General features: G+C 45.3%; 1 protein-coding gene across 11 annotated transcripts in view; it reads right to left on the bottom strand.

Annotated features, from left to right (window-relative positions):
- The window catches only part of mef2cb (myocyte enhancer factor 2cb), a 66391-nt gene extending 41270 nt beyond the window's left edge, over window positions 1–25121 (bottom strand). For 4 of the 11 annotated variants that reach the window (XM_035529721.1, XM_035529718.1, XM_027002848.2 and 1 more), the window contains exon 1: window positions 24869–25120. The gene's annotated coding sequence lies outside the window, so the exon portion shown is untranslated. Of the gene's footprint in view, window positions 1–14332; window positions 14388–24868 lie in introns of all 11 variants that reach the window. The other 7 variants (XM_035529716.1, XM_035529714.1, XM_035529722.1 and 4 more) reach the window with 4 other exon arrangements.
- Window positions 25122–25856: the final 735 nt, after the last annotated feature.

The raw sequence follows: 25856 nt of genomic DNA, 5'->3' as shown, positions 1-25856 counted from the left end.
GGGAGGCAGGGAAGAGGCAGCTGCTCGGCTTGGAGCGAGCGAACCCCGTAGTGACTGACGGCCGTTCTCTCCGAGCTGGCTGAGCGGGCCGGGCGCTGGAACACGAATCGGGGGCGCTGCGGTGCGGGGTAGCGACCTGGGTGAAATGGCACCGAAGGAGAAGAAGCTCTCAACAAGTGCAGTTGGCCGGGTCGAGCGAGTAACCCAGACTGGAACCTGAAGGAGAAGCCCTCGCCCTTCTGGGGAGTTTCCTGCATGGTGGAAGAATAGCAGACGCAAAAAGGAGAACTGAAATACAGCAACTGCACTTTTAGGGTGGGGACAAAGAAAGCGAAAGCAAAATAGGGCTCCGACTTTAATAGAGAATGCCGAGGTGCTGATCGGCTCTTCTGCCCAAGAGCGGGACAAGCGAAGGCCTCAAGCTTGTAAATGATTTGACTACAGGACCACAGTTCTGGGGGGGGGGGGGGCTCTGCCTGAGCAGAGCTGTGTTTATCAGCAAAAAACTAACCACCATTGTGGCATACGCAGGGGCTCAAGGTCCAGGTGCAACCACACCACCAGTGGAATCTGACATGAACGTTGAGAGTCATGAAAAGTTTAGAACCCTGACCAGTTACTTCACCTGTTTAACTGGAGCAACCGCTCTAACAACAAGACAAAAGGGAAGGGAAACGTTTGAAACTATTCTGTTCAAAAAGACCCCAAACCCAAAAAGTTGTGGGGGGGGAGCAGAGAAATAAAGGCATAAACACAAGCAGTGCACATCTTTGGCCTGTGATCGCCTCCCAGAGCTGTGTCACTTAGAACAGACAAAGGGCTGACATCTTTGCCCAATTATGTCGAGCACGACAGCATCTTGTGATGTTAGCTGTGTTCGGAGATTGGGGGGGGGCAGGAGGGCTGTGTGTGTGTGTGTGTGCGTAGTGTTGCCGTGGCATCTCCAGGCTGGGGTCACGTGTTTGCACAGCGACACCAGCCAGCGCACTCGGGAATTCTGATAATTCCATTGCCCCCTGCCCCCCCCCCCCTCTCACCACCCCACACACACACACACACACACACACACACACACACACCCACCCCTGCACCTCCACTGCTCCGCCTGTACCACCGCATTCTAATCAGACTCATTAAAAGCTTTGTTCATTTGGAAATCTCCGATGACAATTTGTTTCACCCTACCCTACAGCGGTCCCGTGAAAAAGAGAATTAAATCTGATCTTCTGACAGCAATTATTAAACGCTCCCTCCTGGCCTCAATTAAGCCCAGAGGCTAGCGCGCCTCATCGACCGAGCGCGCTCAGTCCTCGCTGCTGCCCCTCTCTCTCTCTCCCTCTCCTCAACCTTCTTTTCCCCCTTATGTGCCGTTAACCGTGTTGAGCCAGCGAAGCACATGATATTGACGTTTTGTTTTTTTTTACTTTTTTTTTTTTCTTCTGAAATCATACAACAGCTTTTTTTCTTCCTTCCGTCTGACAGCTGGCTAAGGGTGCTGAGGGGGAGAGTGGGAATAAGAAGGAGGAAGTTGAGCAACCTCCTCTTTCTGGCCCTCCAATCAATCAGTGTGTATGCTGATTGGAGCTGGAGGTCCAGCAAGGCTTTTCTTTTCTTTTTCTTTTCTTTTTCTTTTTTTTTTTTTTTTTTTTTTGAGTAACATTTCAGTAAGGATGGCGAAACTATATTTTACCAGAAGTTTTCTTTCGGTTTCAGGGCGCCCAATAATGACTTGAGTATAAATGAAAACCAAGAAGTAAATCTTTGTTTAGTTAATAAATAATGGGAAAGTCACTTTGGGTTTATTGGTCTAATAATTTCTACTTGCTATTTGTACTGATTTGAGATGACACCGCGTGTGGCATAATTGCATCCTACTGACTCATTTTGAATTTCAATATAATCTTATAACTTCAATATAAATTTCACTGTAATCACATGATTTTTACTTCAGTTGTATTTTTATATTTAATATTCCTTTTTTTTAGTCCTTTTGCAGGCCACTAACAAAATACATTGCAGTTTCCTGTTGACCCCTGACCTGCATTTCAGGAAAATGATGCAACTATTGAAAACAAGCTTCAAACTGACTATGCAATGTTTGTAAATGAATGTACACATCTGTCTGAACGGTGACTGATATACCAGGCTGAAATGCTCCACCACAAACACCCCCCCCCCCCCCCCCCCCCCCCCCCCGCCGACATTCCAGGACTGCCTGCGCTGGACTGTGAGAGGCAGTTCATTTGAAAATCTCCGATGTATCAGGCCCTTTGTAAAAGTGTGCTTTTGCTGAATATTTAAAGCAGGTTCATTAGGATATGAAACAACAGGCCCACAGCCTCCGACCGTTTAATTGCTCCACACAGACATTTGGTGGAGGCGATGGAGTCTGAGACAAGGTGAGAAAAATATGAAGGGGTAGCAATTCAACAAGGATGTCCTTCATAACTTCGACTTGAGGTTTTCTCTCTCTCTCTCTCTCTCTCTCTCTCTCTCTCTCTCTCTCTCTCTCTCTCTCTCTCTCTCTCTCTCTCTCTCTCTCTCCCTCCTTGGTCCCTAAGCTCCACATGCAAACCAAGTAACCCACATCGAGGGAGAGGTGCTGCTCGGGCCCAGACGCCCTATCACGTTCCTCCTGCTCGCCGAGCCGTCGCCGGAACAGTGTCGGCTCCAGACCGCCGTGGCGCTGATTGGAGAAGGTGCAGCGGCACTGTTACTGTGGCGCAACGTTAAGCGGGTGGCGTTTTCTTGGGTGGAAACGCCACCACGTTGCCCGCTCTCCTAAGTGTGCCGCTCTGATCTCCCATTCTACTTCTGCTCTCTCTCTTGCGGTCTCTCTCTGGGACTGCCTTTCCCGGGCGGGGGGCACAAGCGGAACTACGTCTGAACACCAGGCCGTGTCTGACCGCTGGTGAACACTAATAAATACTGGAGAACGCTCGAGGCTCCCGTAAGGGAGGCAGGGATGCCTCCAGGAGCACGGCCTCCGTGGCCCTGCTAGTAGGGGAGCGGGCCCCATCTTGACTCTCTCATTACGGCAGCGGCACAGAGTATCCCTCTGCGCAGGCATGCTGGCATTTTTAGTGTTGGTGGTGGTGGTTGTGGTTGTGGGGTGGGGGTTCGGGGGTTAACGGCGGGCGCACTCTGACCGGCAACAGCTCATTCTGACCTCATCAAAGAGAGCCCTCGTTATTTGTCACAGGAAAGCGACCAATTAAGATGCGCTAAGGGACAGAGGGAAACCTGGGAGTGAAGTGAGGGGAGGAAAGGTGGGGAGGACGCGAGGGGACGAATCGTGACAGAGCAGAGGGGCGGTGCCGGTGGTCGTGGTGGGGTGAGCCAACGAGAAGATAGCGCCTGATTAAAGAGTCCATGCACAGCTGCAGCCAATCAAACCAGGCTAAACTTTCAAAGGACAAACCTCAAGACTCAAGAGGGAGACAAGCAGACTGGCAAATCTGATCAACTATATTGCTGGTGAACCCATAAGAACCCCTCTGATGGAGAGGAGACAACCCTGCACGGTGACTGTGACCGAACACACACAGACACACACACACACACACACACACACACACGTCTTGGCTAGCATCTAGAGCACAAAGGAGATGACACCTCTGACACTCCTAAATGTTTTTAGAGGACACCAAACACTGTCAGGCTCAACAGAAGTGGCACGTGAAAACCTGTCAAGGTGCACTTCCTCGTGTTCCCGGCGTAACATTTTCTTTTTGTCTGGCGGAGACATCGTTCACCCTCTGCGCTGACATTGAAGACGTCGCACCGTGCATCACTGCAATTAAACTCTACCTCTCCTTCCACTCGCCTTACTTCCCCTGTTAAAAAAAAAACTTTTATAACTTGTTACATCTTCCTTCCTCTTTCAAATCTTCCATTCTGTCTTTCTTTTGTAGAAGTAGGTAACCGTGTGTGTGTGTGTGTGTGTTTGCCCTTGTTGTTGGATATGGCGGTGGGCTCCATGCGCATTTGCATAGCTTCATTTCTCTTCTGTTTCTCGTGTCTCACAGCTGTGGCGGCCTCCTTTTTTTTTCCCTCTTCTTCTTTTTCTCCTTTTTTCTCACGTGTGATCAGAGGAAAGCGGGGTGACGGGGACACCGCACGCTGGCTTAAACAGGCCCGGGTGCGGAGGAAGGACACCAGCAAGACAAATAAACCAAATCACACGTGCACATAAAGACCTGCTCAGGGGAGGAAATCAAGAGGGAAAGAGAGTTACTACATCTTAGTGGTTTTGTTTTTTTTTGTTTTTTTTGGGAGGGGGGGCGGGGCTTTATCAAAAATAATCACGCTTCTAATTACTGTTATTCTGACACTAATCGCCAGGCCCTCGCTGAGGAACGGTGGTTTCTTGATCGGGCCGATAACGATGGCAAAGAAAACAAGGAGAAGCAAATGCCTAGAGCCAACGGTGTATAAATCAACAGTGTGTGTGTGTGCGTGCATGTGTCTGTGTGTGTGTGTGTGTGTGTGTGTGCGTGTGTGTATGTAGGAGTGTGTGTAGTTCTGCTCCAGAAGCTTATCCTCACCATCTCTGCTCTGCTATTTTTTTTGGGGGGGAGCGGGGTGCTTTGGGAAAGCACAGGCTGCCGAGGGTGGCGTAGGCTTGGGCTTGGGGGGGGTGGAGGGGGGGTGGAGCCTCTTCATAAGGCCTCAGCCACTCAGCACAGGGCCCTACCCAGCAGTACCTCCTCTCCAATTCCCTCAGCACCCTGTACAGCTGCACCGTTCACATAACCTCGCCTGTCCCCTTCGGCTAATGATAGCGGAGCCTGTCTCTCCTTTCTCTTCCCCTCTCTCCCGCTCTCTCTCTTTCTCTCCTCTACTCTCACACCCACAGTCTTTTCCACTCCCTTACATATCCCTCCCTTCCCTCCTCTGTGAACTTTGCTTTCCTTTTTTTTTTTTTTTTTTTCCTTCTCAAAGTGTTTTCCGAACTATCAGGCCAGCTATTTTCCCGTATTTCCCCACCCTGAGAAAAGTCCTAAGGCTGCCTGACCCCGGGATGGACCAAGAATGTGAGCAGGAGTACCTACATACCCCCACCCCCAACCTCTGCCCAGCCGATACTCCCTTCATCCTATGATTCTGCAACACCCCCCCGCCAAAAAAAAAATTTCTTTCACTCTTTCTGCATTTCATCCCTCACTCTCTCTAGGTCTGCTTGAACCCGGGGCTCATGTCATCTCATATAAACGACTCATCACATGCATAATGAACCGCGGGGGCCACCGCGGCGGAGGCTGATCGGTGCTGACGTTCCCAGCGCTGCGCCTCTCTTTCGAGTGCGCCGGTGGAGGCGAGGGAGTGAAGCGTCAGAGGAGGGGTAGAGGGGGTGGGGTTGAGTGGTGTCTGCAGTCCCAAGGAGGAGAGGGGGAAAAAAACCATTTTCAAATCCACTTGCCACCGAAAAAATTAACAACACCCTGACCCGCACCCCCCACCCACGTCTCTCGCGCACGCTTCCTATGGTGCGCTCGCTCCCGTGCGCTGCTCCCCATGGATTTCGCACTACTCTTCCGTGTTTTCTCGACCATCTCGGAAATGGGTCATCGACAGGCTGTGTGGCAGCATTCTGAAGAGAGAGGGGAGACGAGGAAGAAACGAGAGGGAGACGAGCGCTCTCCTCGGCAAGACCTACCCCGTGCTTTCTCCGAGTGGCCTGCTTATCAAATTAAGTCGTCATAAGCACATTAATAAGAAGAAGCCTGAGATAGATAGACAGAGGAAGAGACAGAGGGCTAGAGAGAGAGGGAGAGAGAGAGAGTTAGAGGGTGGCAGTAATCATCTGGCTGATACCACCTAATTAGCATGAAAAGACAACGGTTGCTCCTGCCTAGTGAGGCATGGCATGACCACTTCCCTTTTCTTGCTAAAGATGCTCTAGCTAATAAGCTCAAGCCTTCTCCACGAGGCAGAGCACAGACAGGGCAGCTCGCCTAACAAATGCGCTAACCGCAGATGTTCTGTTCGGGGCCTGCAGCTGCCATGTAAAATGCTTTGAATAAAATGTGATACACCAAACAATAAGAATAAATAAGTAAATAAATCATTTGAAAAATTTTGCCTTGTCTTGTATGGAGTTTTGTGTAACTTTGGGTTGCCTGTACCCTTGGAATCCCCCCTATCTCCAAAGTCTTGCAACACTTTCCCGTGTGATTGAAACCTGGCACCACTTTGCCAGGTACAGAGAGCCGCACCTTCTGTAAGGCCCTGGATTATTAAGATCATTTTGGGCCAAGTCTTTCTCGCAAAAGCAGTGGCAAGGTATCTCAAAATAGCCAAAATGTCTGTCCCCGTGTAGACGCAGCGTGCACACCTCGCCGCCGTGACAACAGATTTCAAAGCTGGCCTGGTGTGTAGTGATGAGTTAGCTGGCTCTCTCTCTCTCTTTCTCCCACTCTCTCTTTCTACCTCACTCTCTCTCTCCAGGTGGTCTGCAGGTGCCAGCTTACGACCCGCGGGCCTGACAGCCAGCCCTGCTGGAGACGCACGCATGCCTCACATGTAGGATGTTTTCCGTGTCATGTCCAATCGAGTCACGCCATTAATACCAACTCTGCAGCGGCAACGGAATGGGAGAGCGCTGACAAACAAATGAAAGTTCAGCTGCAGCAGTGAACAGTACCCTTTTCAGCAGAAGAGCCTCTTTTTTTTTTCATATAAAAACACTCTGGTCTCCTAGCAAACATACAAAAAGGCCCAAAGCCCAAATCTCCCTCTCATATTCACACCACAGTGTTAGCAGCACATAAGCAGAGGAAGGGAACGCTAGCAGGCATATTCTGGGTTGCTAAACTTCAGCCGAGACCTTTTTTTGGATGAAGAAATGAAATTAACACGTCACCTCTATAAATAAAGACATGATAGGGACAATGTCCAGATAGATTACACTCTGATCCCACACATATTTTATTTTCTTCCTTTACTTTTTTTAAACCATGCCATTCCTGTCACAGAGCTAAAATATTTTACTATGTGAGTGAAACACACACACACACACACACACACACACACACACACACACACACACACACACACACACACATATATATACACAATTTGTAAATCTCACACAAACCGCTATACATATATCTGTGGGTGTGTGTCATTAATGTAAAACTGGTAAAATAATCTACATCAAAGGAATATGAGGAAGAAAGAGGGGAACAGAGAGAGAGAGAGAGAGAGAGAGAGAGAGAGAGAGAGAGCCAGAGAGAGAGAGAGAGAGAGAGCCAGAGGGAGAGAGAGAGAGACATGGACACTGGGCGTCAGCGGGGCTGCTAAGCTAGCCAGCGTGTCGGCAGGTATCTTCCCTCACTTCCTCTGCTATTTATAAATCGTGAGGTTCTCCGGTCCAAAAATAAGACATCGGCCATTTTTAACCCAAACAATATTGTAAGCTCACACACGGACGACGCGCGCGCGCGCGCGCCCGCACGCACACCCACACCCACCCACACCCACACACACACACACACACACACACACACACAGGCCAATGTGAGCGCAGGCAAACACGAGGCGAAAAGTCAATCTCACGGCTGAGCTATTTCTGTCGGGACGGCACTGTTTAGGAAGCACGGGCCAGTGGCCAGCAGGCAGGCTCGATGCCGCGCCTGTGTTGCTCACACTCTTGACATAGGAGCTCCCCTCATTGTTAGGGTTGAACAGACACTGCACACACGCACTCTCTCTCTATCTCCGCGTCTCTCTCTCACACACGCACACATACGCACACGCACACACACGCCCACATGAGGTTATTTGTTTTTCCACTGGGGCCTAGAAGAACAGCTGCAGGTGAATGCAACCACCTCTGCAAGTCCACTCATACAGAGAACAGCAAGGCCCCTCCCATTTTTTCCTCCCTCTTTCTCCTTCTCTTTTTCTTTCTTTCTTTCTTTCTTTCTTTTCTTTCTTTCTTTCTTTCTTTCTTTCTTTCTTTCTTTCTCTCCTCTGCTCTCCCAGCAAACCTTGAAGTTTCAAATGAAGTGCTGCTCTCATTCATTATGCATACAAGTCTCTGCTGAACATTTCCTCCTTCTCTCTCTCTCTCTCTCTCTCTCTCTCTCTCTCTCTCTCTCTCTCTCCCCCTCTCCCCTTCTCTCCTTTTCCAGACAGTGCATCTGTAATAAAATTAATGACATCATTGGCTGCACTTTGGAGGAACTACTGGAAGAAAAGTCATACATCAAAGTAAACACACGGTACTGTGGAGAAGAACGAAAGAAAAAGAAAGAAACTTCCAGAAGCACAAAGGGAAGGAGACATCTTTAATAAGCTATTCGCCCTCTCTTTCCACTGCTTAACGGTTGACAAAGCAAAGGAAGGAATGAGACAAGTGGGCACTAAGAGTTTATGGTAACGGTTTAGAAGGTTAAAGTGCAAGTCACCCGTGATCGAGGCCTCTTCCTCTGTGTATTTTCAATGCACAAAAAGTGGAAAGAATTACCTCTGAATGATACACGCTCGGAAAGCATGTCTGACCCACCGACCTCGCTAACACGCCCTCTCTTGCTTCCCCCTGCTCCTTTAGCTTTACGCTAAGGCGGAAAAAAAACTCCAAAAAAACGAGGCGTTGAGATTTGAATGTGATTTTTACAGTCGCTGCGGAAAAAAAACAAAACAAAACAACTTTGGTCCATATTGAAGAGTGTAAACAAACGGCACTCTCCCTGCTTGGGTTTATGGGAGCCGGCCCGAAAGCGCGAACACATGGCATGACGTTGTCCCCTCAGGCCACGCGTCTTCGCCTCAGAACTCCCGTCTGGGCCGCTCCACCCCTCCACCCCCGACCCTGAGGAGCGTAGCCACTGCTGGGCCTCCCCCTCCACCCATCGCCTCCCACCGCCCGCTGAGAAAGGCACGGGTGACTGCGGAAAGATCCACGCCTGTCACGTGCGGGTTTTAGCTGTCGTGTGCTAGCAGCGTAGCTGTGCGAGCCCTAACCCCCAACCCACCCCCTCTGCCAGCTTCGCCCGAGCTCAGCTGCTAATGGCCTGATCTTAAGTTCTTTTCCCTTCCTTCGCATCCAAACAAAAAGCCCCAGCGCCCGTTCACCACACGTGTTTTGTTTTTTTTTCCCCAGAATCCCGCCCGAGCGACCGGAGCGCTAGTGGCGGCGGCTGACAAGAACAAGAGTGCGGTGTGTGACAGAAAACGCCGCGTAGCCGCCTTTGGTGCCCGTTTTAGAGACAGGATCTACCAAAAATACCCCCCCCCCCCCCAACCCCTAGTCACGCCACACTAGTCTCACGGCGACACAGTGCAGCTGGGAGCTTTTTGGGTGGATGCTGCATTAGGAGCCACTGAGCCCCCACCCCCGCCCCTTAACCCCACCAGAGGGTGCTACAGATCGGCAGGGCTCAGTTGCCCCCACTGTCACAAATAAATTACATTTGCTGGAAAATATTTCAGCGCTTTCCCACCTTCTCTTTACCCCCTTCTGTTTTCTGTTTTGTTTTTTTTTGGTTTTTTTTGTGGCATTTTTGGCTGGCTGCCAACACTAGGCCAGGGTGCCTTTGCCGGGGGAGGGTGATACGCACGGGAAGGCCCCCATTGCATCGTGGGTCGTGGCTACAGTTTCCTTTGAGTGCATCTGGCATACGCGGCTCCGACTTGTAGGAGGAGAAGCTGCGATCTTGGGCGAATTTTATCGAATTGCCTCATTGGTGTGAAATACAGACTCATGAAGCTTTCACAGGGCCTATATTTGTAGCGCAGTCTGTCTAAAGTCTGCACTATGTCTGTGTTTAAGCTACTTTTATTTTAATTTTACTTTTATTTTAATAAAACAAACAAACACGCCAGCTCGCTTAATTACTGGACATTGACACACATGTACAGGCTTAGGAGAGTCTCCTTCCTCTGTGGAAAGGAAGGCTATAGTGCTATAGACTGCTATAGCTCCATGTAGGGACCATCCTGTCATATGCTTAAACAAAGTTTCTCCACCTTTTTGGAGCGCTTCCCTCCACCTGGTCTACTCTCATCCACCTGCCACCTCTCTCTCCACACGGCCTCGGCGAGCCTCCGAACGACGGGAGCTTTGGGCTCTGGCGTTCCGGGAGGCTGGTTGTGTCTCAGTGACAGACCACCCAGCGCGGCGTGTGGGTGCGACAAAAAGGGCCGAGGGGGGAACAGGAGTTCCCTTTAGCTACGGTGGAGCGTTACGGTGCTGTTTGGAATGAGGTATCTCTCAGTGTGCCAGTTTTCAGAGGGGCCTGCGTGGGTTGTGTGGGACGAAAAGGCTCACTGTTTTCAAATGCGTGCACACGCACTCGGACAGACACGCACTTACACACACACACACACACGCACGCGCGGGGGCACGTGCGCTGCTGCCTCTTCTATCACACAGCCTCCTTCCATCTTTCACAGCTCTCCTCTGTGTGCGCACACACACACACACAAACACACACACACACACACACACACACACACACACACCCACAAACACATCCAGGCTTGTTTAACTATACTTCTGGGGTATTTGCACTGACATGTTCATTACTGGAGCTACACAATGCACTGTCTGCACCTTTGCCTCTACTCAGTAACCAAAAAGAAATCTTTTGGCTCCCTGAATTTTTAAAATAAAACTCATGTGTGGACCAGGCCAACATGACCAAGAACTTCATGATATGACACGGCACAGCAATGTCAAGATTTTTATATTTGCCTACCATCAGGAGCACACATGGTCCCCACAAAGATCTAAATGCAGTGAGGTATGAAAATGTACCAAATTCCGCCACCCTCCCCCCCACGCAACTCCCACACAGACACTCACACACACACATTGAGGAGCCTACACACCCAAGCGGGCAGCTCCGTTACGCACGGGCATCTCAGCTCCAGAGAAGTCCCTGACACTAGCTACACTAGGTGAGGAGGCTCAACAGTGACGAGGGTGGGGGCGCGATTCGACAGTATCTCTTTGCAGCACGCTTAACCGTTACAAGGTGGACGCATTCTATCATCATCCTGCCATCGAAAGCCTGTGCTCCCCTCTGTTAGGGCAGGAAAGAATTTGCCAGGTGTTGGCGTTAATTACTAGACAGAGGCAGATGCAGAGGTGAAAGTTGTTATAGAAAAACGGGCCAGGCCTGCGTGCACTACGCAACTGAGGCTCCACCGCTGCCATTCAAGGGCTGATTACAAGCCCACTTCCTTCACGATGGTGTTCTGTGCACTTTTCCTAATCCAGGAACCAAAAGACAGGACATAGGAAGGGAAAGTCCCAGACTTTATCTTGAGAGAAATCCACGGTGGGATTAAAATCTGTTAATCTTTGTGTTGACAGCAGGACAAGAGTTTTAATGATAATTTAAAAAAAGATTTTTTAAAAATTCCCCCTTTTCTCCTTGTCCGAGGCATCCACGAACACCTGCTTGCGCTGAGAGCTTACTGAGACATAGGAGTCAGTCTCGGAGTTGGAACGTTTTGGAATAAGCCTTCGCCATCCGCAGAGAGGCGGATCAGACAGCGAAGGCACGGCGCGCAATGTAAGCTCAGCTCGGAGCTCGGGGGGTGAAGATCGCTTCCTTCAGCCAGCACGCTTACTCCGCCGTGCAGCGCTCAACTCTGGAGCCGCTCTTTGTGCATAGAAATTAAACAAGCAGTCAGGAAGCTGCTTACCTGTTGGTTGTAAAAGTACAATTACTTCCCTCTCTGCCACTAGATCTTGAAATTTGCAAATGAACACATTTTTGATACGTTTTGATACTTCTAAACACCAGAAATCTTTTACTAGCATTTAGGACAATTCCTAAGTTGAACACCAAAGCACAGTAATAAGTACTGTTAAATAGTTTAATTATTTATTTTATTTTAGGTTTAAAAAGGAAGCATTTTGTGATTCTCTCTGAGAATTTAATTCCCAGGTAAAATAGTTTAAAGATTTGTTTTTCTATTTTCTTATTGTTTAAAACCTGATCCGCCCCAAGTTCTTATGGCGGTGTGCCCACCAGCCTGTAGCATCGCCTATAGAACTAGAGGTAAGACACACAGAGTGCGGCACTACATGCCCCTGACAATCGGTTTAGGTCCTTGAGCCAATCAGAGTGCCACGTGTGGCACTAATCCCGCTCATAGGGAGACGTGTAAGGCCATGTTGTCACTGTTGGTTTTGTGAATCAGCAGAGGCCAAATCCCTAATGATTTCCCAGAGATGACAGGTTTGAGGAGGACTCGTGTGTGTGTGTGTGTGTGTGTGTGTGTGTGTGTGTGTGTGTGTGTGTGTGTGTGTGTGTGTGTGTGTGTATGTGTCTGTCTGTCTGTCTGTCTGTCTGTCTGTCTATCTGTATGTATGTATAACTGAGCCCTCGATGTATCTTCATTTTCACTTGCAAGTGTGTTCACCTTCCTCCTGGGCAGATTAGCCAAATGTTAAATCCCAAAGGAGCAACAGGTGAGACACACATACAGACTCTCACACACACACACACACACACACACACACACACACACACACACACACACACACAGAGGATATAGAGAGAGGAGAGCTTCGTTGATTACATTTAGCATGTGAGAGAACATTTACACAGATTGAGTGTGTCTGATGTCACTTATGTCTTGTAAACAGGCAGAAACACAATAAACACAGTACTGTTGGTTCTAAAATTAACACAACCACTCATTAGTACAACTACAGTTTAACAAGCAACATACACAATGATCTAGTCAATAAAATTCTTATCAAATACACCTCACTGAGATTGTGTACGTAAAATGTACCGTGTTCTTACTGTGGAACAGTGCTTCACTGTGGATATGCAGACTCCCAAAAGCATTCTCACAATCACATTTCATATCGATACTATCTTTCAAAATTATATTAACAAACCCATCATAATTATTGCATCAATCACTGTCATATTTTGCAGTTTAATTAGGAAAATGAAAAGCAATGTTGTTCTCGAATACTCAGAAAAGTATATCAAAACTTACAAAGACCAACCGAAATTTTATTTTTATGAGCCACATTTGTATTAGTCTTTAATTACTTAGACTAATAAGACATTTGATGTACTTTAGTATTGGCTGATATTAATGCAATAAAACCTTGCCAAAAATCCTTGAGTTATGCGCAAGATGAACAAATATTGTTAATTTTGAAACCACTCCGTTCTGGGGAAAAATAGCTATATTAGCCTCTTATGTGGATGAAAGTAAAATGTGGTACATTTTTATCCATAGAAATGTGGCATATATCGTAGGAAATGAACACTACACTGATCAGTAAAAATGAAAACAAAAGAGTTTCACTACACTCAGCAGTACTATTGTCTGCCTTTTCCCCTCAGTCAAAGATCCTCAAGAATTTTTCTATCAAAGTTAACAGCTTTGTTTCGTCAGTGGTCAGCAGCATTTGAAGTGTGTTGAAGTACGTTCTTAAAAAAAGCTTATTTACTCTAAAAATAAAGAAGGAACAATGAAATATGGTATCATATCTTTGTTTGTTGGTTACCCTAAAACTACCATAAACCAAAGACTTAAAATTTAAAATTGTTTTAAGTTCTATACATATTTCCTTGCTTTATGAAATTTATTTCTAATACTTTTTTTAAAACACTCTCAATCACATCTGACGTTAACATTTCTTTCAGGCAACTGCTGTTAAAACAAATTAAAGAATTTATAATCAAATAGGTTCGAGTTTTCAGTCTGGCAATTAATGCCAAAACACTTTACACAATATGTAAAGTTAAAATCTAGGCTAATTGAAGTGTAGAAAAAAAAACTGTCGAAGGCTTATAACACCAGCATATTAATACTGGTTAACAGTTTGAGCTGTGACCTCAACAGATTACGGGTCGCACCATAGCGCTAAACCACTGTTCTTATTCATATTAACATTTACGCCAAGCAAAAGTGCTTTAAGTACGTTTATCCTTCTATACACTGCGCAGTCCCGTATATGGCTTTAACACAGATTTTAAACCACGTAGTATTATAACGAGAACGTAGAACTACAAGGTCAAAGCTCTTGGAACAAAAAACAAAAAACAAAAAAAACAACAACAACAACAAAGCAACCCAAGTGAATGTCTGAAGTGTAATAAGTTGTTATTTGTCTTTGAACACTAATGTAGCGATATTGCAGTTCTGCTGAAGATGAAATGTAACGGTTATGTCAAGTGAGGATACAACTTTCTTGGAAGTGACACACTATAGTCTATTTAACAGTCTTCGCCATGATCTCGGGAACAGCCTAACTAGAAAATTTTTATTCGGCGCATTGTTGTTAATCTGACAGACTATCAATTGCACATAACATTGACTATAATAGTGTTAGGGCACTTACTTCATTATGCACGAAAGATGTCCGGTGAGCGCGAGCTACCGCTGGAGTTGCTGTCCTGCCGAATGACAGAACGGAGAAAGCCGTCAGAAAGCCGGGCTGGACTTCGCAGCTTCGTACAATCCTCCACGGCAGAAATGAAACTCAAAAAAAAAAAAAAAAAACCACACACACAACAACACTACGCCGGCAAATGTCGCTTTCTAAATGGTCAACAAAAACGTCAGGACTCTGGCGTCCGGCGGTGCGTTTTTTAAAAGGCTTGAAGGCAGCGCTCGGTCTTGCGCGGTCTCTCGAGCTACCGGGAGGAATGATGCAGCCGCGAGAGGCTGCAGCTGAGGATGTTGAGGTCTGCTCCAGTTCTCTCCCACAATCCGAGCCGTGTCTCTCCCTCGCCCTCTCAACGCGGGGAGAAATAATCGGGTTTACTCTTGAAGGGGATGGGGGGAGGGCGGGCTCAGATCACTCAAGGATTTTAATGAAAGAAACGTTGCACTAATGCATTATTAGACCTATCTCCTACCTGATTAAGTGGAACGACAGCATGGAGCCTTGTCCGGGCGCACCATTTTTTGTGTGTGTGTGATTTTAAAACAGCACAAGGCCACGGGGACCGGCGCGCGAAACTTTTAGCTCAATTTTGCGAGCGGTTTTGCAAGCTCTGTCTCGTAAGCTAAAGAACTGACAGCCATATTTGCCGAATTCTTTTTGAAAAGTTTGGGTTTTCATTTAATGAGCAGTAAGTTGACAGAATAATACTACATAAGAAATGTGAGCATTCGTTTTTGTTATTTTTATTTTTAGTAGGAGGAGGAGTATTGAGTTCGTTTTTTGTTGTTGCTGCTAATGTTGCTGTTAAATGTTTTTTTAATGCAATTTTATTAACATTAATACTTTGGTTCGTCTAGATTTAGAACTTTTGAATGATGTGTATAGGTTTCTTGTTTATATTGTGCTTTTAGTGTGTTCGTAAGATCCTCGTGCACTCATTTTCCAAAAGGTCTTCCTTATCTCTTTCGACAGCAACTAACACAGATACCAAACATGAACAAATTACACCCCGTGACTCAAAAACATTTGTTCGGCTCGCAAGGAGGCACCTATGAACAAGTCCCACTGACGTTAATTAACAGGCACTGTAGGACTCCTCTTAGAAAGTTAGCTAACACTAATTCAACGAATCCATGTGTGAGGGATGACAAGAGAACAGAAACTATCATTATAGTAGTTCTTTCAGTTCCCTCTCAGATCCCACAGCACTGACATCTGATTCTATATTTCTTCATAGAAATGTTGCATTAGTACACCCAGCTTCGGCACAGAACGACCATGTTCTTGCAGGAATGCAATGTCAGGCAAGCCGGAATAAGAAGGTAGAACATCAACTCATTAGGCAGACGCATTAAGCCTACTAATCTGCTTCACAGACTGCAGCCGGACCTGCTGCCCTCAGTTTCTGTGGGCTTCCACCTCTGGGTCTTAGGACATGTTGATCTTCCGAACCGCTCTCTCCCTCTCCTCTCGCACTGAGATCAATACGATTGCGGTTCTGGCAGCTCCAGCACTGTGCGACGGTTTCAGAACTCTGACATCATTCCCACCCCAGTTTCTGACGCGCGCTCAAAGTGACTTTGAGGGCGAGCTGAAGGCCCGAGCGGTGCGCGACTATTGAAACAGCCTTCGGTCGTGCGAGCAGCGAGCGCGCGGCCGATGATGTAGAAGAAGTTGTTAGGCGACTTCTCCAGCAAGTTTGAAAAGCGCTGACTGCGTGCGCGTCTCACCCACCACGTTCACCGGGCCTTCAGGCTCATGCGCTGCCTCCTCCAGCGTTTCACGCTACAGCATGCAGCCTTGCCAGGCTTCACCGGGGAAAGCCCTCTTGAATTTCAGCGCGCTCTCTCGGTTGTCTTGGTTGGCACCTGGTGGGGGAGGAGGACGAGGAAAGGGAGACGGAGAGAGAGGCGAAGGCGCGAGATGAAAGCCCCGCGATATGTATTCGCCATCCCAGCGACGTCTGCTGCTTGGGACGCTTTTCAGGAGGAGAGTGCTACAAGAGGAATAATTGAATATGCAAATATGGTTGTTATCTCATGCATATGCACACGGTGAACGGGATACAGGGGGAAGTTGTGTGGAAGACACAGGAGCAAGAACAAATCTTGTGTTACATTTGCAGGGCCCTGGATTTGACATACCTGGCTACCACTGGCTTCAACAGGCCTTGAGTCAAAGTTACCCATGGGTTACATGCACCTTTAAGAGCATCATTAGCTTCGAATACGTTGCTTGTACATGTATGTAGTCACTTCCCATCATTTCCAGATGAGACATGACAATTGTACTACATGTCATGCAAAATAATTTTAGCAGATGAGGAATAAATGCGTCCAACTTCCTATTAGCAATAGCAGTAATACTTCCTAATTCCTGTCCTCTGACCACATTTACAACTCACATCATATGGAATTTTATTATTATTATTATTATTATTATTCAAAAAGATAATTTTGGACACGTTCACACCAATGGCACTGGATCTCACTGTCCTTCAGTTCTCTCACTCAGTGAGAATGGATATGCACGAGTCCTCTTCTCCCTTCTTCTCTCCCTGCCCGGGTCTTGAGTCTAGTCAGACTATTGTGGTCAGGCCCAGGAGCTTCTGTTTACATGGTGGTTTTCTGGGCACACTGTTGACATATTTACGTCTGACTCACTGGCCAACATGGCATTTCTTGTTACCACCCTACGGAATGTAGGATCTTTGGTAAGCTAATGCGTTAGCCCTATTAGATCACTGATCTCACTTGTCCCATGCTTCAGGAGTCAAAGAATCTTCAGCAGGAGTCAAAGAATACAACGAACAATAACCATCTGTGACGAGAACATCCTAAGAACACCCTCTGCTCTGCATACGCCCGGATCCATATACTGAGATTCAGGTTTGCTTGCTACAGTGAAAACTATTCACGAGCCCTATATAGTGCTATATAGAAGTCCTTTACACACTACAGTTCCTGCATGTGGACGACGATATGTGGATCAGCCGAACACAAAAAAACCTTTACACTACAAACCTAAAATGCATATACTGACACAGATGTGAAAAAGAAAATGGTACGTTATAGCGATTACTTAGATTGAATGTCACCTTGTATACATATCCTTAAGGATGTGTTGGTAAAAGTAATTCTTCATGGGCTTTTGTCTACCAGCGTTTTGTTGTTTGTCTGGAGCAGCTGTGAGCAGATAACCCAGTGTTAGCGGCTGACAGCGGTGTTGCCTGTATTGTTTTCTCCTCAGCAGACTGGTAGTTACACACAACGCGTGTCTTATTAGCATCGTTCTTCTAAATGGGTTTTGTTAGCGGAAGAAAGAGGGACAAGGCTCCCATTTCCTTTAGAACACGATAAACATCGGAGCATTTTTCTTGGCAAACAAAAATTGTCAAGTGCGTGTTTGTACTGTGTGTGTGTGTGTATGTGTGTGTGTGTGTGTGTGTGTGTGTGTGTGTGTGTGTGTGTGTGTAAAATCTGCTCAAGTAAAAAGCAATCTGCCTGTCATAGTTGATAATGTTGTCAAGTGCTCAAACCCTACCACAGAGCCTTCACACTGAGCAGTCTAAGCACTGAGGTTAGGGCTTTTTCTAAAGCCATAACACATCTCTTTCTCTCTCTCTCTCTCTCTCTCTCTCTCTTCCCTCCTCACTTGTTCTCATATCATGTCTTCTTTCCTCCCTTGCCTTCGCTCACATTACATCTCTTGTACTCTCCTCTTTTCATATATCTATCCTTTAGCTCTGATAGATAGATAGATAGATAGATAGATAGATAGATAGATAGATAGATAGATAGATAGATAGATAGATAGATAGATAGATAGATAGATAGATAGATAGATAGATAGATAGATAGATAGATAGATTCTCTAAGCAGACATTTTTGCTGCAAAAAATATCAATATGTTTGTGTGTGTGTTGGGGAGTGGTAGTGTTTTCCTATTGAGATAAAGTTTATAAATGTACCTCTGAGAATATCAAAATATCTATACATAATTAATATCAAAACAATATTATATGAAACTTATGCAGCATAAGAACTAAAAATCCATTCATAGAGAAATAACATACTATAGTACTATAGTTCTACTATGGTCTGACTCTCCAGTCTCAACCTGGAGTGTAATTAAACAATTTCTTGTTTTTGTAGCTTTTCTGTGGGCATTAGCAACCTGCAGTTGTAATGAATCTCAGCTGAGCACATGCTGAAACTCACGTCACCTTTGGCGCCAATAAAAAAGCTGTGGAACAAACCCGTGTACTGGCTGAAGTGCACGGCTCATAACCGATGCTATCTCTCGCTCTGAGGCTTCCTTACACTTCTGTTGAAGAGTCGCAAACTACTTTCAGCACTGTGGTTGTCTCAGGCTCACAGTGTGGTTGGAGGAGCGCCGGCAGTAGAGGGTTGACTCGTATGGGGCAAATTTGGTAATTTGCATGTTCTGCTGGGCAAACAGCACATCTATGGCGCACCTTTGATTCATTATGGATGAACCATGAGCGGCACGGCGCTTTGTTCGGGTCGCCGCTCCCGTTTCAGTGGTGAAACCAGGCACTGGAAAAAAGGCTCGTGGTGTTCTAGTTAACTCAACAATGCTGAAGTCTTTATCTCCCTTGTCAACGCACCTGTGCTTTGTCCCACTCACCCTAAGACCCTGCCACTATGAAGATATACCAAATGATGAAACACACACACACACACACACACACACACACACACACACACACACACACAGCATGATTTAAAGAAGTTTAGACTTGTTATTAGGCTAGGCTCTACACATGGTATCTTTTGTGGGCTTTCTCATATGGGACTTGCTAAATAAGTTGAAACATATGAAAGGGGGCGTGATATACTTCTCTGCCACCAGGGGCGCTCTAGAGCTTTTTCATAGATGAAACAATCTTGTCCATCATGGAGAATAACTTTAGAGTGACTTTTTCTAACTGGTGAACCAATTAGACGGTAATTTAACTAATGTGGGCCATAATTTAAGTCGTCTACATAGAACACATAGTACTAAAATGCTAAAAGTAAAACTGATCTTATTTGATTATTTATTTAAATAAATAGAATAATGACCTTCAAGGATAATAGGACACTCTACTATAAATTATCATGTGCAGAAATATTCATTCTTGCATGCCTACAATTCAGCAAGTCATCCCTGATAGTTTTGAAGTGCAAAACTGTGCTTTAAAATGTTTTACCCTGAACTGCCTTCATTCAATTTTAGTTGAGGACCCAAAAACCCAGAGTCAGGAGTTTCACAAAAACAAAATGGCAGTGTGGGAAATGTTGCCCTCATAAACATAAGAAACAAAGGCTTAGACTGCTTGTGAGAAGCTCTGGTCAGTAATGTAAAATATATATATGGTTTTCTTGAACACAGTGAATTAACTGCTTTCACCTTGGCTTATAATGACTCTGAATAGTTGTATTTAGGAAATGGTGCATCTAAAATCTGTGGTTTTTGAGACTTAATATGAAAATGGGTTTGCCAATTTTCAGAATCTGGAATACATTCCAATTACTATAAAAAATACACCTACAAGACAGATCTTATGAGTCAAAAGTGAATAGAGGTTTGTTTTCAACTGAGAAATGTTTAACAAGGGTCTAATATTGGATGACCAGTGTCAAATAAACTGTATCCCATTATTGTACATGTGTTATCTTATTAAATATCTTCTACAATGATTAATAAAAAAAAGAAAAATATCTATTTTACTTTATGATAATAGACCATTTATACATTTTATTATTTTAAGGTAATTTTTTGTTCATGATATGGTTTAATTAACTTAACTTTCATGCTGAGTTCACCTTAACTTTGGTCCAGATGGTAGCTCGGTGCATGTCTATTTCCAGCTTATCTCTAAAGTGCAAAAGGAGGTCACGATGATTGCAGTGTTTATGGAGACTTAATGTCTGAGTTTGTCAGGCAAATGTATCTGAAGTTCTCCGTGTTGGACACTCTCTCCATACCCTCTCAAAACTGCCTCATGGCTGTTCCATTCTTGGTTACTGATGTTTAATTAATCCGATTGTATCGATTGCTGACTTTCTAGCACCTTGTTGACAGTTGACTAGTGTATTGTCCTTAACAGTGGGCTAATTCTTCAATTCTTGGATGTGTTCAGCTGTTTGTTCTGTTTCTGTAGCTCATTCACTGAGTATTTCATTTAGAACTAGAAAAGTGATGTTGTATATGCAATGCTCTCCAAGATTTCTCCCTTCTTTAAAAAAATCCATGAAAGCGCAAGCAAGCTAAAATACACCGAAAACACTGTACACAGTGTCTAAAGTTGAGACAAAGGGGAAACATCTTAGACTTGTTTCAGTGTAGAGCAATCGCGTTGATTCCATGAAATGAAGACTCAAGTCAAAAGCAGTGCTTAGTTGTATCATGGCGACAAGATAACAATTGTCCAGTTCTGCTGGGCGCACAAAAGCTCGCGGAGAAAGTTGTCACAACTTCCCAAGTTCCTCTCCTTCTCTGTAGGGCAGTACTGTAGTTTTCTTTGTATATTTTAGCCTTAGGCTCAAAGTTCCCTTTGTCTCAATATTGCCTCACATGAGAAAGAAAAAAAAATTGATTCTGATTTTTTTTGTGGATGGAAACTAACTTGCTCATAACCTCAGTGAGATCCACACCATTATTTTATTGTTTTTTTTACTCTTCTTTTTTTTTCTTCTTCTTTACAGTGGCACTAAAAAAGATGCCAGCATGCCACAGTTTGCTGTCTCTAGACTTTGGGGTGCTGACCGGCGTTTCCTAAGCTCTTGTCTGACAGATGTTGTGTATTATGGACAAGCAGTGGAAAAACCTACGTGTCGGACAAATAGACTAAACTGACCATACCCCACTTACTAAAGCAGACAGCACGGACAATAATCATACTATAAAATTAGACCGCTGTAAGGCCAAGGCACTGTGTTGAGTCAATCATATAAGCTTGTTTGAGGCTTTAGCAATTTAGTCTTCTTTTCAGTTATCTGACATTGGGATTAGAGTCAGAGTGCATTTGTATTTTTTTAAAGCATCCCCTCTTTATTTTCACCTCTTTGTAATGACTTATCTCCAGTCCCCTAAACTTTATGTGTCGGCCTCGTGCTCGGGTTTCTGGGTGTTTCTTTAGACAGGCCACGAAAGCACAGCGGTAGAATCCAGTACAGGAGGGCAAACGCTCTTCACTGGAGCTATTGTGCTCCATTAACCCTGCTGCTCCCAACACCCTTCAGGTGGGAAAGAAAACTCCCTCACCTTCTCTCTCTCCCTGACTCTCTCTCTCTCTCTCTCTCTCTCTCTCTCTCTCTCTTTCTCCTCCCTGTTGAATAATTCAGACTACAGCAGACTGTGTGTCTGTGTTGACATGTAGCTCCTCTCACCCTGAGCCCTGTATGTCCTGACTAGGCTTGACACCTGAGAGACCAGCTGTAGTGCAGCCCTCGGTGCCCAGGGTGAGGCCCTCAGGCTGCTACGTTTATCATGTGAACTACGGGGCCTTTCATGGCTCTGAATATCACAGCACGCACCCGCGCAGGGCATAGTACACATCTGAGAGCGTTTCACGGCACTTCATTGGATCCACGTTCTGGACATGTCTGAACGTCCTGGACATTCTGATGACTGCTTATGTTTTCCTTCCAAAGAGTTGCATTTTTCACGCCCATTCCAATAAACATCCATGGAATTTGTTTTTTTCCCCCGTTAAAGCGCGTCATGCGCTGTCCAAATAAACCTGAGTCGTGCTTTGCCGCGCAATCCTCTCACCCCAGCTGAAAGCCATCTGAGGCCTTCCGCCCCTTGGAACATTCAGTCTCTCCTCCCACATCATTCTCCGACGGTGAATACGGACGTATAGGGGCTCGCCCTGACCATGTTGTCGTACGCGGCCCCTCGCGCAGCGCCGCATCGCGGAAGGGCTCCATGCTATAAACCTCTCTGTGCGCGGCGCATCGCCCCAGACACGTTCTTATCCAAACACGATCAGGCGGGAGGCATGCGACAGAGATTAGCGCGAGTTCAAACCGGCGGCGTTGCGCCTGTGTTTTGTAGATTCTCGGCAGCGCAGTCGCAGCGTCCTCTCCAAGGAGGCCAAGTGGGGAGAATGAAGCGGGAAAGGCGGAGAGAGAAAATGACAAAAGAAAGAGAAAGAAGGAAAGACACAAAGAAAGAACAAGAGGGAACCCAGACTGCACCCCTGATGTGGAATATTAGAATTAAATTATGAAAAGGAGAATAGGAAAGAAGAAGAAGGCAGAGTGTCTGAGAGGCAATCAGATGAAGAGAGAGAGAGAGAGCAAGAGAGAGAGAGAGATTGGCCTGTAACTGAAAGCAATTACAATGGAACAAAGATATTTCTTCTTTTCCATGCTTCAGAAATGAAACTGTTTCCATGTGTTTAATATGTCATGGCTCACTGAAAATTTGTTTTAACTATGAAATGCTCCTTTAACAGACAATAATATGGGCCATGTAACCTAAGAATGTAGCATCTGGATCTGCAATATGCAACATAGCGCTGGTAACTACTGCAAAACCCACATGCCAGCTCTGATTAATATAAATAGACATGGTGGGTTCATCTCTGCTGTGTGTGTTTCGACCATGGGGTTTAATGTTTAATACACGCATTTATGCAAACAGACCAGGTTATATCCCATAGTTATGAATGCAAGTGTTGTGCTGCGAAACTTGACCCAATCACTGAAGGCCTAAGTTGTCCAAGCTGACCAGTCAGCGGCAAAGGATCTGAAGGAGACGCTAGAACAATGTCAGAGTCATTGTTTAGCAAAGCAGCTGCATCATTCTTGGGTGTTGCAGATTTCACACATGGGATTACTGTGTGATTTTAGCCAATGAAAAAGGTGAGGCACACACAGATTTTCTCGAGGTGTCAGGACAGGACCCTAAGGGGTGAGAGAAGGTAGCAAAGCCCCCACCACTTTTTTTTCCTTCCCTGAGAAAACAACGCTTTTGCCGATCTGAGGTTGGGATTTTCGGCATCTGAGCGTTGGTGGTGGTGGTGGTGAGGTGGTGTTGAGTTTTCAAATGAGGAGCTAGGGAGCTTTTGTAAACTGGGTCATAGTTGCACTGGCTTGGTCTCCTAGGGGCGGATCGGGGGGGCATACAGCAGTGCCTGAACACCCAGGAAGAGGGGGATTAGATGACAGAGAGCTTGTCAGCGGCATTTCCTCCGAAAATGCTGCCTCAGAATTATAGTTGTACATAAAGTACATGTACCCAGGGGTAGAGGGAGGGTAGGTGGGAGCTGGGCCAGGGGAGGAGGGGGAGGGTTTGCTTTTCGGATGATTAATTTATGTCATAATTCGTCGCAGTCCAATTCAGTTTTGCCTGATTGTGTCTAGTCATAATTTTTAATTTTGACGATTTTTTCACAGTTTCTATATACAGGTACTGCTGAGTAATGATGAGGTTTCATTACACAATATTCCTCATGAGAAGAAACCAAATCATTTTTTTAAAATTGTGGCAATCATCAACTTCACAAACGTCATAACTGTCGCACTGATTTGTTCATTTAACTGCAAAAAGGTTTGCCCCAAAATGGTATTAGATAGATTTAATTAGTATCTTAAGTCATACTAAGTCATACTTGAGTTATAAATTTTAGCATCATGTAACTCTGCAAGTGTTGACAGTGCAACATTTAAGTTTGTCTAATGATACTATATGAAAAAACAGAAACTCAGTTAATATCCATATTTTTAAAGAACTGGAAGTCCTTTCTAATGTTTTAAAACGTCCTACAAAGTAATTTTGCTCAAAACAAGAAACACAAATCTAACCAGAACATATATCTGGAACATCAGAATCAAAACTGTACTCATAAGTAAGATTTCCTTAACAAAGTGCACCAGTGTGATGGCTCATCACTGAACTCCACAGCATTTTGTGTTATTTTCTGCTTCATCTAGTGTTCTCGCATTTAAGCAAGAGTACTTGTAAGATAAGGTATTACTGATATTGCCATAGTCACTTAAGGTGGCACCACAGTAAAGCAAAGATGACTCGTAAGAAATCAGTATGCTATACTGAAGCTAGATACCAATCAGCAACTAACCAATATACTGAATATACCAATATACCAATATACTGAAAAGTCAACTGAAAAGACAACAAAAATACCTGGGATGTTGTAATATCAGAATTGTAATATCAGAATCAATGTTTAAATTGATGTATTTATTGTATTTTTTTTGTAACATCATTATAAATTCATGATGATATTTTCTGTCAGTTACTTCAGTATATTTAAAGGAAATGTGCTGTGTGTGGTATAATTCCAACAACGAAAGACACTTAAACAACAGAAGACCAACAGCCATGTTCAGCATAACGACCCCCGTGTGTTCAGTCGTCTAACTGTGGTACAATACCTGAAGTTTCCACGGACACAGTTCTCAGTTCATCACTAAACAGGAGAAAAAGAAGATCTGGGAGAGTGAAACTTACCTGTGCCGTTTTCAGGCTTCCCCAGGAAGTCACACCCTCCAGTGCCTGCTGTGGCCCAAGTTTTTCAAGCTCTTTCTGGTCTATAGAGAAAACTAACCGTGTATAACACATGCAAGGAAATGGCCCGCATTGACTAAGCCAGACCAGCTGGCTTGGAAGAGTGACGCCTGATTTGAGTTGTGCTGCGTCCCCTTGATCCTTTTCACCTCTGAACGGGACGTTATGCGCAGACTTGTACATCAAACGCGTAACACACCCCCCCCTCCGCCACCCTGCACCGTGAAAAACACCCCCCCCCCACCAAAAAAAGGGACCTGTGGGATTTGGGGTCCTGAGGTGGAAGTATTTGGCAGCGCCCATTCTCCACCTGCTCCTGTCACTCCAGGCCCGAGGATATTTTTAGTTTTTCAGAGGTGTCGCTGACATCCGGACCTTTGTCGTTGCTGGAATCCGTGCCAAGGATTACTGATGGCCCTCCTATTCACTCTTCCACACAATTTACGAGAAAGGACTTAAAATCATAAAATATTAAAAAAAAATATCATAAAGTCAGGTTTTTGTGAATGCATCCCAGCTAGGAGAGGGGTGTGTTTTTTTCTTTTGCTGTGTTCTGTGAAAACACGCGTTCTAAAAAAGATAGATAGCATTAGTTGAGTCCAATTGCATTCTTTAACTGCAGAGTGACGATGAAGTTATTTTCGGGTGCTTTCGGTATGTGAGTTTCGCAACCACAGAATATCGAATGTCGCATTGATCGGCTGTTGTTTGTTTACCCTTGAAAACCCGCACTTTAACACTTTTTCCTATCACTGGTCTCATCTGGTCTTTTCTGAAGGAATTAATTAAGGTCCAGCTTTCCCTGAAATAGCAGAATCACCTTTCCCGCATCAAAAGAGAATTCCCGAAGGGTTCAGGAAATCCCATTCTCTTTGTACCATCCCATTTGTATTGACCCTGTAATAGTATTTACAGTATCCAAGGGATTTCA

Source organism: Electrophorus electricus, chromosome 9 (genome assembly GCF_013358815.1).
Source record: "Electrophorus electricus isolate fEleEle1 chromosome 9, fEleEle1.pri, whole genome shotgun sequence".
Taxonomy (NCBI): domain Eukaryota; kingdom Metazoa; phylum Chordata; class Actinopteri; order Gymnotiformes; family Gymnotidae; genus Electrophorus; species Electrophorus electricus.
Note: the sequence above shows the minus strand (reverse complement) of the source record. Positions and strands in the feature narration are given on the sequence as shown.